Source organism: Ambystoma mexicanum, chromosome 1q (assembly GCF_040938575.1).
Source record: "Ambystoma mexicanum isolate Mex_15411 chromosome 1q, UKY_AmexF1_1, whole genome shotgun sequence".
NCBI classification, from domain to species: Eukaryota; Metazoa; Chordata; class Amphibia; order Caudata; family Ambystomatidae; genus Ambystoma; species Ambystoma mexicanum.
In genome coordinates this window covers 1056279835-1056298344 of record NC_090922.1, presented here as the reverse complement: position 1 = coordinate 1056298344, position 18510 = coordinate 1056279835, and positions in this window count along the sequence as shown.

Sequence of the window (18510 nt, the reverse complement as noted above, 5' to 3'; positions counted from 1 at the left end):
TCAAACTGTATGAAAATAAGTAGTGAAACTATGTTCCCTGCTGGCCTGCCACCACTCCCCACAAATCCCATCACCACGCCCCCTCCCATATGCAAAACAAACCCCCAAACAAATGCACCTGCTGTTTAAGGGAATATCCAGTGCAGTGTACTGAAGTGCAAGTTTCAACTTCTTCCTACAATTGTATTTTAAAAACGAAACCATTCTGGAATGGTTTCTTTTTCAAATAAAAGTATAGGAACAGTAAAACGTAATTTTAAAAAGTTGAGGAACACCGCTAATATATCTAGTCCCTCATACAGCGCCCCCCCTGTTGCTCCCCTCAAATGGGCACTCATCAATGCACGCTCCCTACCCACACATGCACTGGATGTTCTAGATCTTATCCTAAGGAGCAACATTGATCTTCTAATGATTACAGAAACCTGGCTCTCTGATTCCTCAGGACCTGCCCTTTGCTTGGCCATTCCCCCAGGCTACAATATCTTTAGACACGACCACCCCCTCCATAAAGGAGGAGGGGTAGCCCTAATTGCAAAAAACTCTATTGCAATAAGACAACTAGAAGGGGATCTTAGCCATAATTGTGGCTACCTTCCTCTCAAAGTTAAGGTCTCCACGAACTCCACCATTGCAATCCACATCATCTATAGACCACTTGGACCAGTGTGGCAGACTTCCAAGATGCACTAATCCATGCTCTTTCAGACAACTTAAAGAAAACATCCCAATCCATTCTCCTAGGAGACCTCAATCTGGGCTTCAACGACCCTAATGATACCTAGGCAGCCTCCCTCAGCAAAGCCTTATCCACTCTAGGGTTCACTCAGGCCATCAAAGTACCCACACATAGCAAAGGCCGGACCCTCGACTGGGTTGCTCATCACAACTGCTCCATCAGAGTCACGGACGTTTCTCCCATTCCATGGTCTGATCACCATTCTATCATGTTTGAAATTAAGGTCACCAGAGACCAACTCAAACCCCCCCCCACCCGCTGCAATGGCAAGAAGTGCCCGGCAACTAACTAAAGAAAGGCTTACACCCTATCTGTTAGTACCAGCCCTCCAGGCCTCTGGCCATGTCCCCACTAGTCTCAAGGAAGCATGGGTTTGCCCTCTCCTTAAAAAGCTGACCCTTGACCCTACTATCCCAGGAAACTATAGACCCATCATGACAGTCCCCTTCCTTCTAAAAATTCTGGACAAGGCAGCCTATCTGCAAATCCAAAAGTTCTTGGAGGAAAATTATGTGCTTGGCCTTAGGCAGTCGGGATTCCGTTCAGGACACAGCCCCGAAACTGCCCTCCTAGACCTAAAGAATCAAATGGATGACCTGAGAGACACCGGCAAACCCGCTCTTCTCCTGCTCCTTGATTTATCAGCAGCATTTGACCTAGTAGACCCTCTGTCACCACTTGTCCACTAGTGCCAACTTCTCCACTACAGCCATTGCTTGGATCACCTCGTTCCTTCAGGAAAGGGTTATGAAAGTCTTCTCGGACTCAGCCTGTGCCCTCCCAAGCCTCATCAAATGTGGAGTCCCATAGGGATCCTGAATTTCTCCCACCCTCTACAACCTGTTTACAAGGCCTCTGTTCCAAATTTTGGACGTCTTGGGCATCACATATACCAACTATGCTGATGACACACAGGTCCTCATCCCACTCACAGGTGACTATGGAGCCGATTCGGCCACCCTCAAGTCCATCTATTCCATTATCCAAACCTGGATGGCCGAGAATTGGTTATGCCTCAATGGGGAGAAAACCAAGCTCCTGATAATAGGATCACCAGCCACACTCAAGAAAATGGACAAACAATACAGTTCCTTTACTATTGACCACTTGTCAATCCCAGTACCACAAGCTGTAAAGACACTGGGTGTCTACCTGGACTCGGACCTCTCGATGAATAGGCAGGTCAATGCCATTGTCTTGACCTCCGCCTATCACGCCAAACTAATTAACACTGCCAGACCTTATCTCTCAAAGACCACTGCCTCACCATTGCAAGAGCCATAATCGGATCCAGATTAGACTACTGTAATGCCCTCATCCCAGGGACCTCCAACAAAAACCTCTCCAAACTGCAGATAGTCCAGAATAACGCTCTTAGGGCAGCTACTGGCATCTCTAAAAGGGAACACATTTCTGAGACCAGAAAGCAAGCTCACTGGTTACCCATTAAAGAGAGGATAGTCTTTAAAGCCCTTGCTCTAACACACAAGTGCATCAACAACCGTGCACCCCTATACTTAGCGCAAAGAGTTGTTAAGCAGGTACCCACCAGACCTTCCAGAATAGCCTACACGAACATGATCTCTGTGCCTAAATCTAAGAGAATGCAAGCAGGAGGCTCCAGCTTTCCAGTACTGGCAGCCACACACTGGAATGCCCTCCCTCCCCTAGCCAGAAAACTTGAATCGCACCTTGCTTTCAGGAAAGCTATCAAAACAATGCTGTTCACCTAAGGGCCTTACCCCTTCAATGGGGCTGATTTGTCATACTAGCCTATTGCTGTTCTGTACACCTAAAATGTATCTTGATCACTGTAACCGAGAGCTAAATCATGTCTATTGTATGATGATCTCCATTTGCAATAACGCTTTCGCATGTTTCCTGCTTACTGTAACCATTAGCCAAGCATACTCACGTAACTAAGACAAATATGTGCAAATAAGACAACTGCTGCAACAGCGCCTCGATGCCTGTGGGCTGTATGTGTGCTTTACAAATACAAATAAATAAATAAATAAATAAATAAACTGCTCCAGCCACATGCCCAAGGGGGTATGCCTATGAGCGGGTATGTAAGTCATAGATGCCAATTTTTCTCGGCTGGTATCGATGATGGACCATGTGTGGAAGGGGATGCCCGCCTCCCTAATTGGTTACTAGCGGTATGTTGCAGCGGTCGCTCTGCCGGAGCTTTCGGAGTAGCACACTGTAGAGGTTTAGCTTTGGGAGGCAGTATTACAGTGGGCACATGCGGACAGGGGGAGGCTGCTGGGATATGGAGTTTCTGGGCTGTACTAAGAGTAGAGAGCATACACCAGGGCTGAGATAAAAACGTAGTTGCAGCGGGCATGTGGAAGAGGGAGGGGGTTGGAACTATAATGGATTGTGCACATGATAATGTCACGGAGCATAGTGAGCCACGTAATGAAGGCATTTGAGGCTCAAGTTTGAGGAACTGAGCGTGTGGCTTACCTATCACCTGTTGCTTTGCTGCAAGGGTACTTGCAGATACTGCAGAGGGCATTGACATCATTGCATCGCCAGGTGAGACCGTCAGAGACAAATAGCAAAGGCCATAAGCACAGGCCTTGATAACAGGCCGGCTTCCCCTCCCAGCCTGTAGGGGAGGGGGATGACCAGACCACTAATAAATCAGCTCCAAGTCATCCTGGAGCAGACTTGGAACACTGTGGTTGTATTTCCAAAGTGGCAACCATCTTAAAGTCACGTTTAGAAGTTTAGAAGTTTAGAGAAGACATAAAAGTAAGGAGTAATTGCAGGCCATTTTGGGCACGATAAAGGGCAGGCCTGCATGCAGGCCAATCTATGTCAACAAACCCATTTTAAGCAGACTTGGCAACACTCCCAGGGCAGGCCTTCACCTGTCCCTGGGGAGGGGGGCACAAAGGGTGGCTCAGCATTTTGCAGGGGAAGCCAGTGCCCACCGTGGCCCTACTCTAGCAACACTACTGTCACCATGCCCTTGTAGCAATCACTCTCTTACATCACCAACCAACTTCAACAATTCCTCTGAACCCATAGGCCCTTTTACATGAAGTAATGCTTTATTGGATGGATGGGGATGCAGAATTTACTCTTACACCAATAATAAGACCAACTCAGGAAGTTGGAAAACATAGCTGTTTTAATATCAATTGTCTAAAACAGGGAGTACAAGAGACATCAACGGATGCCTCACAGCATATCTCTCATTGTTTTACATGAAAAAATACACTTTTATAGCAAAAACCTGTCATCATTGATCTCATACTACGTGGCAAACTAAGAACACTTATCTGGGATTGTGGTTGGTCTCCGGGGAACATCTAGGTATACTTTCTATGGGGGATAGGATTATAATTGGGTCTTTATAGTCAGGTGGACAACTATGCTCGCCCCTAGTGCAAGTCATCTTCATTGTCATCAAATACACAATGTTTCATTGGCTCTCAAACTATAGGGCTCTTTGCTACGTGGCCCTCTATAATTGGTTGGCACGCTTGTACCCTTCTGGAATATTCCACGTGCTAGCAGCATGCAAACTGGTACCCCAGGTGCTTTTGGGTGGACTTGACCATGCCTCCTCACCCAATTAGCCCATCATCCATCATCACTCCTGCTGTCTGCCATTCAAATTGTCTTTGAACTTGGTTTTGCAAAGTATCAATGTGCCTGAGAATAGAAGGGAGTGTGAGCACGTTCTTATCTTCAGTCTCGGTGTAGCTTTCCCAAAGTCTATTTCCATCTGCCCCATGTGACAGGAGACCGTGTTTTAGCTCCTTGTTCGCATTTAATACAATTAAATTAATAAAACTCAGCACTCATAGTGTTTTTCCATTGCACCTCAACAGGAGCACGCCTTGTTTCTCACGTTCATGTATCTTCTCGAATAGAAAACCAGTTTCTTGGCGGCCTCAATCCTTGACACTGGGCCACGCAAGCCTTCTCGATTCTTCCTTCAACATCAGCTGCTTTTCTCTGCTGCGCCACACTTTCAGTCCTTTTGCTACTGAGGTCCTAGCTTGCTAAATTGTGACATGGAAGATCCAGATTCTATACAAATATATATATTGGTGGCACCTCCTGCAGTCTATTCACTACGTATAGACAGCATTCATGGTTACTTACTCTACTTGCGTTGCAGCATCTGTACAGTTAAAAAGCAACTTATTTTCTTCATTGTTCTATGCACGTACAATCTTCATTCCGTATATGAAATGTTACTAGACTCTTTATTTCGTCATCAGATTCTATAAGGTCTATTTACCTTCCCTCTTAGCATCTCCTCTTGGCACGTCGTCTTTGCTTCATGTGACGTCACCAATCTCCTCTTTCATTAATCTTAACACTTCTTCAGGAACCTCCTTTAAGAGACTGTCATCTCTCCGCGGGTACATCATATAGGGCTTTCTCAATGGATACCTTGTTTCGAGGATTCTTCGTGGAATAGGTATCATTACTGGTGTTGTGATTCTCGCAATTTCTGTCTTCCAACTTATAGGCAAAATAGGGGCGGGATTTCCGGCAGAGGCATTTGGCTCCTCCTCTACACATCCCTCTTAATTACTCTACCAATCCCACCTCCCTAACTATTGCAAGTCACTCTCTCCTTCCTTTCATGACTCTCACTGTGTAACAAACTCCCATCCAAATAGATGACAGTGGGCCTCATTACGAGCATGGCGGGAGCCGTGCCTGTATGGCACGTTCGCTACTGGCACCACCTCCCGTGATTCATTACGAGATGAATGGGACGGTAATTGCCCATTTCGTGGGTGGCGGTATTGCCGGGCTCCCGATCCCCATTCTGCCCCATGGGGAGAATGGCTGCGCCGGCACCGTTGATAACGGTGCAGGTGCAATTACGAGTTATGCTCGCGGGGGCCACACAGCCCGCCAGGTAAGACCTGGCGGGCTGTCGGGAACCCACGAGCAGAACTCGTAATGCGCCGGGACAGTATGAACGGTGCCGGTGGTTTACCGGCACCGCTCATACCATCACCGCCAGGGTCATAATGAGGCCCAGTGAAAGCAACAAGACATACACAGCCCCTTTCCCACCATCACTCAGATTTATAATAGCTGCATCCTGGAAAAAGGATGACAAGCCAGAAGTTGTGCCCTATAGGAGTTTCTCTAACCTTATTGGAGACTGCTCCCTACACCTGCCCTACATACTGTCCTTCATCCGCCACCACTTACATTGAATCATCTTCACGCTCTCCCTTCCATCCTTCTCTACCTCCCTACCCACTGTGTACCCTGCCATCTTCATCTGTCACAAATAATGTCCTGTCTCACAGGATGTGATATTGCTTCGGAAAGCACTTTCCCAAACATTGACACCCTTCCCACTCTTAATAATGCTATGTCACCTTGGAAATGTATTTTCCATTCTAGGTTAATTGTTTACTCATACAAAAATGTCATGCCATGATGTCATGTTCATGCTATGATAATTGCTTATCCCAACAACAGATGTAAGTTTTTGTGAATGGGCCAAGAACTACAATCGTTTGCAACAGGGACGACCAGCCCATACCCATCATGTTACAGCACCACATGCAGCAGTATGTATCCTTCACCTGATCCTGCAACAATGTAGTCTCTCAGGAACTCATCACTCACAATTGATATTGCCTAATAATTGGATAGTTTTCCATGACATTCCGAGTGGCTCCTTAATTAGGACAGGATTTTATTCACGGCTTAACTGTATCATTTATGATCAAGCAGTCACACAAGGCAGCATCTATTCCAAGAAGGCGATTCAACCAGGCGTAGCACTACCACTCCTATGGTGTTGGCCCTGGACATTTTAAAGGAATTCTATTCTCATTCTACTAGTAGCTGCTGCATAATCGGTGATGTTACACATAGATGCTGTTGTACCCCTAGTGGGTGATAGCTAGACGCATGCCAGCCATTCCTGTATTCTCCTAGCTGTACTCAATGGCAGACTTTGCAAACAATGACAATTAATGACCAATGTCATTCAGCCTTCCCAAATATTTGACCTGCAAATACCCCATAATCAACTGAGAGGAGTATTTGTGAGGTATAAAAATGCCTGACAGGTTGTCTTGTCAATTGATGGCACTGTGTTTCAGGTGGGGTAAGAAATGGCCAGAAATGCCAGTGACAGCAGGATCACAGGTACCTTTGGTATGTAGAACTGGCTGTGGCCCACAGACCTTTCCTAAATCTGTCGACATGTGAGCCTACAGGGAAGAATGACTGTACGCTTTTTAATGTGTCCTTCTGCATCTCAGGCAATGCACACTCAGGTGCCCCTCCTGATTTACTAGGAGGAATGTTTAAAAACGTACTCATGAAGCCTCCACACATAAAGAAAAGGCTTGAGCACTACTCGAGCCCATCACAAAACCAGATCTGAAAAGATGCTGTACCACAGAACCGCTGCTCCAGAAACTCGCCTTAGAGAAAATTGCTCTGCATCACGGGTGGGTTGCAATTCCCTTGTTTTCCAATCAGCATTTCTTTCATCCACTGCCATTGATAACACATGCTGCCCTAATATCACAAACATGCATCCTCCCTCTCATCCCCCTTACACCTTCCTTTTGTTTGTCAGCCTCATTTCTATCCTACTCCTTCTTCTGTCATCCTCTCACACTCCACCAAAGACTGCGGTTTGGTTTCACCAAGTCGGTGGAACAATACACAGCTATCCAGACAGGCCTCTGTGTCATAAGACCACTACTGTGGTGATGATAGCAGTATAAAAGCTTTTTATGACATATTTTAACATAACATAACCTCCACATAGAGGAGAATGAGGGTACATCCCATGAAAGACACATTTCATTTATCTGGCACTGCCATCACTTTGATGTCAGTCTATTGTTCATGTTTTGGAAATGTGATGTTTTGGTAAATCTTGATTGTGAACATTTGAGATACCAATGGTTCTTAAAGATTGTATGCAGTTATTTTCCAATTCACATGCGTAGTTGGGCCTGGATAACTAGTGCGCTGCTGCGTGCCCAATAGAAAGATGCCACTCCAGGTCTCGAACCTATTATTGATACACTGATGAGTTCAATTTAGATGCAGAACTCATAAGCTATGGACATTTCATAATCATTCCAAATGCCATAACATTTTATTGCACCTAAAATGAAATTTTTTGTAAATGTACAGATCGTAGCCGGTAACGTCAGAAGAGCTCATTGTGCCCTCGTTTAAAATATCTTTTTCCATGTTGTAGTGTGGAATTTTTAATGCTGATGAAATATTTTACATGTACTGTTTTATATTTGACCCTTTCAGGGAATAAAAAAAATGGAAATTTAAGTGATCAACTATGATAAAATTGTTGTGATTTTTTTTTACTTTACTTTTTAGTGAATGTCTGCAACCATAAACAAATGGTTGCACGTATATTTGTGTAGAACCCACTACAATGAGAATTGTGGCTGTTAACACCCATGGCAAGAAACTAAGACCCAGCAGTCAAACCGCTCCTGTCATATACCCGCATTTTTTTAACAAATCGGATGTTACTCCGTATTTTGAGGTCCATTTATGTCATTATGGGGCTGCCTTGACTGGCAGACAGCACCTCTTGCTGAAACTGTAAATAGCAGAAAGCAATTTGAAGCTTGAGAGAGGGCAAACACCTGAGACGACCGTCGGCAGGATAGCTCAGGGGCAGCGCAAGACAACGCAGAGCAGCACAGGTTTGAATCCGGGTACTGCACTTAGAAACTGGCCTCCAGTAGTATCAAGTGCGTTATAAAAGTTCAGTTATCAAATTAATGCCCGCAAAATTACTGATCCTTGGAGCAGTAGTTTGATGTTTGCCCTTGTTCACTCTTTTATGGGATGCCCGTGACACAGGGCCCCTATTTCAAAAGAAACAGGCTCCCGGGTCTAATTGCATCAGCGTGTCAAAGGTACCTTTTATTTTGCCATGAATGTTCAAACATTAGCTGACATTTTTGATCCCAGAAGAGAAACATTCAGAAAATGGCAACATTGTTTTTTTTTTCAATTTTACGTATAGTATTTTTTTAGTATGAAGCTAGACTCTGGAAGCAAAGAAGTGCTGCACATCCGCAGGCGCTACAGCAGTACATTAGCAGTACATAGATGGCTAAGGGGAGGAACCTGTGCTTGCATCATATCATTTATTACATTCATATCCTGTAGAGCCACATGAAATATTTGTTGTTTGCAGGTGCTGGAGAATAAGGAACATTGTTGACAGGGCATCACTGGTGGAACAAAGGTACCGGCTGTAGAGGGTGGGCATCAGGGGGGATAATGGCACAGTGGGTTCAGGGAGTGTATTTAGTGGATGGTGAAGTACTGAAGAAAATGTTCCTTGTTCAGGAGGGTCTTTGTTTCCTTTCTGAATTGCATGAGGGTAGCAACATGTATGATGTTAATGGAAATTAGTGGATTATAGATTGATCATTCTTGATCCTGATTTCTTCTTTTTGCGTTTATGTTGCTTTAGTCCGACCAGGGCCTCATTTGTGCAGATCTGATGACCACCAGAGATAGTGACTTTGTCTGTAAGGTTGAAATAAATGATAAATGTAGGCAGTGTTAGCAATAGCATTGTATACAATGCAGGGGGCTTTGAAGGTGATGTGTGCTCGTAGCTCTAGCCGGTGCAGTTTGATGAGTGTGGGTATTATGAAGCCATATTTTCTAAGACCTTTGATGTGTCAGGCAGCAGTTTGGTGAACAATTCTGTCATGTTCTGGACTGATGGTGAGTAGGCTGTAGATGAGGTAGTTTCTTCCATCAGGGTAAGATGGACCAAAGCTTGTACAGTTGATCTGATGTCGGCATTTGGTAGGGGGTTTAGATCACCTAGAGAGGAGATAGTTGGTATCATGTCTGAGATTGGCTCTCTATGTGAACCCAAAGAGACTTAACACAGTATGGAAGCTGAGGGTGAAGCCCTTGAAGTTCATAGCAGACAGCCAGGTCAGTATGTGGATGTGATTATGCTATTGGGTAAGAGGAGAAATTTGGTCTTGGTGGAGTTTAGTTCAAGGAAGTCACTGGACATCCACGTCTGAATGTAGCATGACAGACCTTGAGTTGATGAAGTTGATGGTGAGTATATTCTGTTAGATTGGCATATCATCTGCATATTGGTGGATATGTATGTTGTCGTTTGAGAGGATGGCTTCAGGGTCTCTGTAGAGGAGCATGTGGACATGTTATCCCTACCTCCTGCCCCCTTACCTCTGCCATAATTGAACAGTAGAAGAAGAGCCAGGTACACCTGGGACACCAGGTATCATCCCAATACTGCATCAAGTGTATGAGGGGTGATATGCACTCAGACAACCGTATTGAATGTACCCTCACACAAAGAGGGTGGAAGGATGTCTGCACACACCATTGGACATCATAAAACTATAACTGAAATCTGAAAAGAGCAGGGTGATGTTATAGAGGAGAGATACTGATACTCACTGAAACGATATGCAAATACTCAAAGAGTAAAGATGTAACTGAAGTTACAAGAGAAACATGCAATCAAATATGAAGAAATCGTATCTGCAAAGAAGATAAAGTAACCTGCTGATTAATAAATGTGTATACGCAGAAACGGAAGGTAGATGAGACATATAAAAGCTTCCTGCAGAGGAAAGCATAACATGGCTAGTGCGGTCATGATGGGAAGATGGACGTCGTACTCGTATTACAACCATTCAAGCTACTTTGGAGATAGACCAGGGCTGCAGAGTCAGGAGACGCTGGAAAAACAGCTTTGTGTGAATAATAAAGAGGAGTGTATTGGCTTGGGATCAAGGATGCTATTTCAAGCAATAATTGGAAGGAACAAGGGGAGTCTAAAGGATAAGCCATGTATGTGAGACGTATTTCTCTTAGATTAAATAAAGCAAAACACATCTGTGAAAGCCAAGTATTAGACAGTTAAACATGCAGAAAACCTATGTAAAATGGAGTGAGCAAGTCTCCAGAGGCCAAGAAGTGTAACAACACCCAGCACAAATGAATCGAATAGCAGAAATAGAAGGTTGAGATGGACACGTTTGTGGTCTCCTCACACATGATTCAGATGTTGAAAACAAGAGATATTCATTAAATCCAAACGAAGATAATAGTGTTCCTACACTCCCTTGAATATCCCATAACAGATAACAGGCTTTGAGGTCAACTACAAAGGAGAAACCTTGGCTTGGGGCCTGACTGATGAGAGACAACGGACTAATTCGGAAAGTGGGTAGTAGTCTGACATTGCTTGCAGCACCCAAGTTTCGTTTTTGTTTGCATGCTGCTAATGAGCCTAATGTCCAAGGTTGGTAAAGCCTCCCAAGCCATCAGAGGGTCTAGGTAGCAACATGCTATATACAATGTTGCAGAGACGAACCCACTGACATTTTTTCCGCTATAATTAGTATCATACGTATTTAGATGTAGTTGGAGGAGTGCCCACCAGATAAGGTGCAGCCAATGAAGTTATTAACACTTATATATACTATAGGTACATATGTTCCTCTAACCAATCCCTTCCTTCAATAGTTTTAGTTTGTCACATAAGTGATTCACATTGAGGTATAACACCTTTGTATAATCACATGTGGGTGTGATTGTGTGAATTACTGCCTGTTATTCACCAGATTGCCCTACTTTGTTTTATGCTGATAATAAAGTACTACTTTGCCATATTGTTTAAGTCTGTCTGGTTATTTGGGTCCGAGATCGTTATTGGTAATTTCATCGAGCACATGAGACGCTAGCACATCTCCATGTAGACATTGGAGATAAAGGGTGAGCTTGGAGCCAACAGGTTGCCCTCACCCCCAAAACCCTAATGTGTCGACCCATTTCCTGTGTGTATTAAAGGGCCACTGTAACCCACACATACAGGCTATGCAGCTTACATGTTTTCAGACATTGTGTGTCCAAGCACAATCCGTGAAACTTGAATCTAGATGAGGCCCAGTACAAAGGTGTCCTTAACAATAACTCCTGGAAACAGTCAGGCGCTCAGTGCAGTTGAATAAGTTAACAGAGAGGAAGCAACGATGGAAACATAATGGCGATTTTAATTCTGTTTTGCACTCTAGGTGAAAAATGGCACATAGAATATTAATAACCAGTGAAGAAGCTGAAATACAACACACATAAATATTTTCTTACGTTTGCGATGGATTTTCAAAAATTATATACATTTACACACTACACTTTTTAATGCATAATGTGTCAACCTTTAAATCCAGACATGAGAAAGTGACAAGGTGTGAACTATCTAGTTATAGTGTTGAATGAATGTAATGAGATGTTGCCCTGTTCTCTCCTTTAATCTGTCAGAGCAGAGAATAAAAATGACACTGCTCTGCTAATCAGTCTTCATTTCATAAAGGCACGTTTTAGCAAGTGTCCACATTAGCTTATGAAGAAGTCGTGATTTGTAATACACGTTTCCCTTTCCAGGCAAGGTGTCGAGAAGAAACCGAGCTTTGTGAAATGTCTGAACTTGGCCCTTTTTGAAAACAGGTTGTTAATGATCGACTCATCTTCTTTGTAGCTCAGTGCGTTTTGGGATTGGAATCCATCCGCAGTCTTACGATGCTCAAACCATTTGCTTTTCTGATCTCCCATTTATAAACCTTAAGATAATGCCGGCCTGTGCCGGCCTGTGCCAATCTGCCAGGGTCCTAATTAGTTTTATTTGTGAATTTCAGACCCCTCCAAAATCATTCACCTGCAACTGAATTGCAATCAAGCATTTCATGCAACATACAGCATATTATTTCGCATTTAAATATAAAGCAACACAGAAAAAAACATATTATCTAGACATATATTTTGAATCTTTATCTATTGGATATCATGAATCAAGTCAGTGCTAGACATTGTATTTGTTCATTGTGCCCCATCAGGCTCTTCACAAAGTGGCCTCATCTTTGTGAGACATGGGGGCAGGGAGGGTTACATTAGCCCTACACAATTGGAGTCTTTGCAGTCGCCCCTCAAACGACAGAAGGACCCAATAGGATATGTATAACTCTATAAAGGCTATTTGACGTATAATGGTTACATATTCCACAAAAGATATAGGGAAATCATTGGAAAACAGACCAGTAACAGAACGAGAACAAATCGAAATAATGTATTCAAGTGAATTAATTTTTGTAAATCACATTTTATTGCAATTTTTAAAGTATAAACAGACCAACTCACAACATTATGTCCAATCCGTGAAACACACCTACTGATACAAAGAAAACAAAGACTGATCACTAAATGTAGGTGACATTCAAAGTTACGGACAGGAATAGGGTGATGGGACAAACATGATTCAACTATATATTTCTGCAAGAAAATGTACGATTCTGCGGTTGGCCTAGAAATCGCCGAATGAAATCAAATGTTCACCATGTTTTGTAAAGTTTAAAGATCTCCGTAATTAACTTTGGGATCTTAAATTTGCATGGGATGTTACATTTTCATTACATAACCTGGATTCTCATTTGAATACTGAACATTCTCCTACAATGCTCAGAATAATAACCAATTTCCTTATACCATGTCCCCTACATTTGTAATATTGCTGGAATGCGTTCAGGATTTAACCAGCATTTGGAAAGCCAATAAATTACTCTTTTGCAGTTGTTCCTTGCATTTTACGTTTGTTGACATGTTTTTGTGTCTTCACCAAAAAGAACAGGCCCAGCATGTAGAGCATATAAGCTGAAGGACTGGTCATCCTATGACTATTATTATATTTCTGCTCACCTCTGCTGACTGATTAAATGTTATGATTGGTCATGAAAGATCTGTTGGACATGAGGAGCAGTACTGACCTGCTTTGGTCGGCTCATATGAACTCCTGTCTGGAGGCACTGCATCTGCACAATGCATGGACCAACCGAACCAAGTTCTAGTGATAGTACCACCAAAAAGAAGTTTAATCTTATAAGTGGGATGTACTTCTCAACAAAGGCATGGAGGGGAGACTGGCTCAGAACTATTTCACGCATAAATCGCCTTTATAGGAGAAAAGGAGCTGGAACATATCAAACCTTTTAGTGTGAAAATCTTGCATGTTAAAATTTGTAACGATAGGCACCTCATTTTTTACATTTTTTTGTACTTTTTCTATTTTATTATCTTAGCATTTGGCTTAAAATAAACCTTTTGCCATTCTCACTTTTCATAATAGTAACATGATAGCTCCCATTTTTAACAGTAATTTTGAGGTTCAGCTTCTTAATTTTAACAATTTAGTCACTTTGGCAATCATCTTAGAATCATTCAGATACAGTAATCCTTGCTTTCTCGATAATCTCCATTAATATAAAAATGTCCTTTAAAAATGTTGTCAATGGGGGACGCTGTTGAGCAGCCGTCAAGATGGCTGCCTAGCTTGTTAGCTCTGTGTATTGCCGCTGCATATCCGACAACATCTGCGGTCTGCTGCTTCCCTGCGTCCAGATTCTTGATCCCCTGTCCCCTCCACAATTGGGGCTATGTGCCGCTGCAATTTGGGCACGAATCGGACCCCTGGAGCCGCAGATCGGCGTGTGCGACACCCTCAAGGCTGCGGTGGCGCGCGCCTGCCCGCCACGACATTTTCCTCGGCCCGGCTGTCTCACTGCTGCCGCCTGCCCACCCGCCCACTAAATCCGCCAGCTGGGCCCTCGGGCTCGCGGGCTCGGGTCCTGTGAGGCGCGGGACTCGTGCTGCCCATGACCCGCACTGGAGACGCCGTGGGTTGGGCCGCGCTCCCGCTGGCTTGACACTTGCGGTCTGGGCTGTGCCCTTCATTGCTCTGTTCTGGCCTGCCCCTGAGCACCGCCGCCCGTATCATACCCAGACCTGCCGTCTGGAGCGCCTGGGGTTCCGCGCCCGATCCGATCAACAGCACCACCCAGCCATCCACCGGAGGAGCTGCGCCTGAACCCGAGACCGCCTCGCTGCACCACACACGGATCTGCCATCGGGAGCGCCCAGAGCGGGCTGTCCCGGTGCCTGTGGCCTGGACGGCGCCCTGCACTGCTCCGCTCTGGCCTGCCACTAGCGCCGCAGCCGGGGCCGCCTCCAGCACCATACCTGGACCTGCCTTGCTCGACTGTGAGCCTTCCGGAGAACTGCGGATTCGTCCCTTCGCTGACTGGGCTGCAGGTGAGGGGCTGCTTTGGCTGCTGTGCGCCGAAAACGGCATTATCCCCTCACCCAACTGCCATTTGCCACCCCCAGCTGGAGCCGCTCCCCGTACTGTTCACCCCGGGGCCGCCCCCGTTGCGTGCCAACTCAGTCTCCAGCCTATATCCGCCACTATTGCCCTGCATCCCGGCGGGCCTCCGTTTGTCTCCCGGGCGTTGCCCTCGTTGATACTCCACTGCTCCCCCGCTGGCCCCTGGCACAGGACTGCATGTGCCCTTCCTCAAGAGGGCTTTGGCCCACGCCGGACATTGGATATAGAGGCTGCCCTCTTCCTGGCGCTACACCGCCTGCCACCTCGCCATAACTGCTCTGGTTCGGCTCTGCAACCTTACTGAACATTGCCTCTACTGCATCGCGCTCTATTTGTCTGCACATCAGTACCCACGCTCTCGCCACCTGTCCTTCTTGCCGCGCCTACTCGGATGCTGGCTCAGATACTGGCCTTGTCCATCGGGGTGACAGGATCGCATAATCATTGCAGCTGCTCCGCACCTCCCTTACGCTGTGGACCCCGCCGCCTTCACCCACTTACCATATGCGCAATTGTGGTCTGGCGTTCTGCTTTAATGACCCGTGCTTCCCCGATTGCGGGGCTTGAGGCGTGCCTTCTCAACACGCTCACCCTGGTCCCTACTCTGAGCACTCAGCACCCTAACATCATTTGCTACGATGTCCAACAGATCTAGGAATACTAATAAAGCCGGGGCCATGGACAAATTCGCCAATCCCACCCCGAGGTCCGACTCGGCCCACACGTCAGGTGATCAGGTGAACGACAGGCTCCCTGCCGAGGCACCCACCACAGACCTCACATCAATCATGGAATCCATGGCTAGAAACTTTGCAGCCTTTCATGAAAAGCTCGATGACATTGTGTCCACCCTGGTCATGGACATGAAGGCGGTCAGGGCCAAATGTGATGACCTCGAATCCAGGTCGCGCAGAAATAATATACGCATCGTTGGTGTCCCGGAGAATGCGCTGAAGGGCAGACTTGAACCGGCAGTCGAAAATCTTTTGAAGGAACTACTGGGTAATCCAGACATGTCGCCCTTCTTCACCATTGAAAGGGCCCACAGGGCGCTCTCACCGCGGCCTAAACCTGGCGACTTCCCGAGGCCCATCATTGCGAAGGTTTTGAGCTTCAAAGATCGCCACCTAATTCTCCGCCTCGCACGGGAAAAGGGCGAGCTACGTATGGACTCGCAGGTAATCAGAATTTTCCCCGACTTTTCAATCGGAGTTCAACAGGAGCGCCGCCAGTTCCTCGGAGTGAAGAAACTCCTTAGAGAAAGAAACGTCCCCTACGCCATACTTTTCCCTGCACGCTTGAAGTTCACGTTCAATAACAAATTATATTTCTTCACTGTGCCATCTGAAGCGGGGAAATTCATTGAGGCGCATGTTCCCCTGCAACCTCCTGAGGATGACTCTATGAACAATGACTGAACTCCATGCTTGGTCTGTGCTGTTTCTTCGCTACGACCATATACTGTTCAATTCATACCACTGTTTGCTCGTACCCATGGTTGGTTACACTTCTTTATCCACTCCGGTATAATGCTCTTCTACGCATGTCTAATTTTTGCTTCGCTCACACACTTGCCATGGAGCAAATGCTTTCCGCTCTGCTTAATTCATCGCATTTACTCTTGTTGCCTTCTGATCTCACTGTCACACCTGGTTGCTAGGCTACTGAACCACTATGCTCCTCGTGTTGACCCCTGCACCCGATTGAGCAAAACAGGGACATTCATAATACGACCGCTAACACTGTTTGTTTTGTAACGGAACCAACTGGTTCCTAGCGTGCTCCTACACGGCAATAGCGCACCCCACTGCGATTGCACTGTCCTTGGATACGCCCTTGTTGTGGGCTAGCCCCAGTTGGGCTTTTGGGCAGACTGGGCCAAGTTGGGGTCGGCCCAGCTCTGCACTGTTGAGGGTGGGTTTTGTTCGCACTGCTGATTTTGGGTTGGTGGTGAGGGTGGAGGGTGGGAATGGGGTGTTACATAAAAAAGGCAATCGAGGTCCCTCGGCACGCACGGAGGTAAACCACGTGCGCACTCCCGTCTTTAACCTTGGGAACACACACTACTGCTGGACCTGGGATGTTCACTGACATGTGTATTGTGAGATTGTGTATCTGCCATTGAAATGTCCACCGTCATAATGTCCTGGAATATCCGCGGATTAAGCAATCACACTAAGGCTCGTAAGATCATGGCCTTCGCTAGTAGGCATAGCTGCAAGGTACTACTTCTACAGGAGACACACTCCAATGCCCATATTCCGGGCACCATGGCCCCGTCATGGGGCCCCGCTAGATTCTTCACTTCCTATTCCTCCCAATCCAGGGGCGTCCTCACAATGATTCATAAATCGATTAAATTTATACTGCATAAGAGCTACATAGACCCTGAGGGTCGCTACGTTATACTGCACTGCACCCTGGTGAACAAAGAATACTTACTTGTCAATACATATTGCCTCAATGTCGACTCTCCTGAGTTCTTCGATGTGGTGACCACTATACTGCTGGGCTATGTAGGAATCCAGACTATATAGGGGGGAGATTTGAATCTCATTCTGGACACTGTCCTGGACAGAACTGGCACGGCCTCTCGTACCCTATCCAGTGCTGCACGTAGGCTCCACGGCCACATGCGGACACTTAATATCCGCGATGTCTGGAGGACACTACACCCTCAGGGCCGGGAGTACACTTATTATTCGTCTGTGCACGACAGTTCGTCCAGAATAGACCTGTTCTTCGTGTCCAGTGAAACCACGGGCAGGGTGGAGGGGTCCCAGATCCTCCCCCGCACATTATCAGATCACGCTCCAGTTGCTCTATCGGTGAGACTAGGTATGCCCGTCCCAACACTCAGTACCTGGCGATTCAAATCCGAGGCACTCAGGGATATTGTGTTCAGAGCCGAAGTCCTGGCTGACATCGAATCCTTCTTTGAGCACAACTCTCCTCAGGGCACTTCAGCTGCGGTTCGGTGGGATGCCTTCAAAGTGTATATTAGGGGAATGTCCATCTCACGGGAGGCTGGTGTACTAAAAGCAATTCGTGCAGCCCTCGGTCGCTCCGAAGCCAAATTGAAGCAACTGGAGCTGCAATGCTCCACTGGGGCTGATCCCGACATACTGGCCCAAATTAGCGAGGAATTGCAAGCATTTAACGCACTCGCCACCAGCGAAATCCAATACTTCAGCCGGCCACAGGCCGCTAGGAAATACGGCGAGGGGGCTAGACCGGGGAAAACACTTGCAATGTTGGTGAGAGGGGAATTTGGCCGAACCCAGATCACCTCCATCAAAGATCATTTCGACAATGTACAATGGGCGGATCAACAGATCTTGGGTGTATTCACCGAGTTGTATAGGTCCCTATACTCCCAACCTGCCGAACACACCGAACAACACATACGTGAGTTGCTTGCCCAGATTCCCACCACTGAAATATCCTCTGCCACCTGCGACCAGCTGGACTCCCCGATCATACTTGATGAGATAGTGACGGCCATCTCAAATCTGCCCAAGGGCAAGGCGCCGGGGCCCGACAGCCTTACTGC